We start from the raw sequence: 990 nt of genomic DNA, 5'->3' as shown, positions 1-990 counted from the left end.
ATATAAGTTGTGAATTCCAATAAGGTGTTTGACATCAATTTCTCGTTTCATTATGCCTTTGACAGAAATTTCAGTTGAGTTTGAGCTGCAATATGAGTGCAAGACACAAGCTCCAGAAATGTAAGGATATCTGGGTCAGAAGACCAAACACAGAAGCAGCTGATGTGGGATTAGAGTGTCGGCTTCCTGTTACCAGAAAACGTTCAAGTAAAGCTTCATCAAACATATACGCCAGACGGTGTTTGGTATTTGATGAAGAAAGGTCTTTAATTGACAGAGAGAGTCACGACAAACAGCTTTGATGAGGAATGTAGTCTATTCTATAAAAAAATTATCAGTGCACTTCTGTCCCTTCTCTACAAAATGTACTCTCATCCTTGGCAATTTCTGGCACAAAACTACGTTCTCCAGTGGTGATTTTTCTGTGAATGGGTTACCACTGCAATGGGACTTCGAGGCTTCCTTGTATTTGCACTACATTTTACAACAACTCTGCAGATAGTTAATAGTGTTCATACTGTAGGGGGAAACTGGGGCTTGATGATCATCTATGGGCTACATAAGGTAAAGTGATAACAAATTAATCAAAAGTACTCTCCTCCCGACTCAGTCCAACTATGCTCTCATGATTCCGTATTAGCCTTATAATCAAGCTCAACATGATTTAGCAAAGTTATATGGATTTCAAAATTAAGGGCCTAAAAAGGGGGTTCCATGGGTCCAGATGTTTTGAACTCCCATCATTTCTTTAAATGCTGTCCCTGTCTTAACCACAAAATATAACAAGCAAGTCCTATGGGAGATATTTTCATGACATAACACCACACCATTAAAATTCTCAGCATAGAATATTCACCTAAGCCGATTGACCTACATCTTTTACATTATTCAAAGAAACTATTAGTAGTATACTATATAAAACCCATGTTTCTCCATGCACTTTAACCTACAACCAGTATTCTCTTTCAGCATTAAGGCAATATTTAGTTC

At 37.7% G+C, this 990-nt stretch overlaps 1 protein-coding gene and 1 pseudogene across 1 annotated transcript in view; both read left to right on the top strand.

Moving 5' to 3' along the window:
• The window catches only part of LOC119588533 (glycine receptor subunit alpha-2-like), a gene marked incomplete at its 5' end in the record, with an annotated part of 99,651 nt that overhangs the window by 25,744 nt on the left and 72,917 nt on the right, over positions 1 to 990 (top strand).
• LOC119588831 overlaps positions 1 to 990 on the top strand; it is a 16,627-nt pseudogene that overhangs the window by 9,281 nt on the left and 6,356 nt on the right.

Source organism: Penaeus monodon, chromosome 24 (assembly GCF_015228065.2).
Source record: "Penaeus monodon isolate SGIC_2016 chromosome 24, NSTDA_Pmon_1, whole genome shotgun sequence".
Lineage (NCBI taxonomy): Eukaryota > Metazoa > Arthropoda > Malacostraca > Decapoda > Penaeidae > Penaeus > Penaeus monodon.
This window is presented reverse-complemented; position numbering and strand designations above follow the sequence as displayed.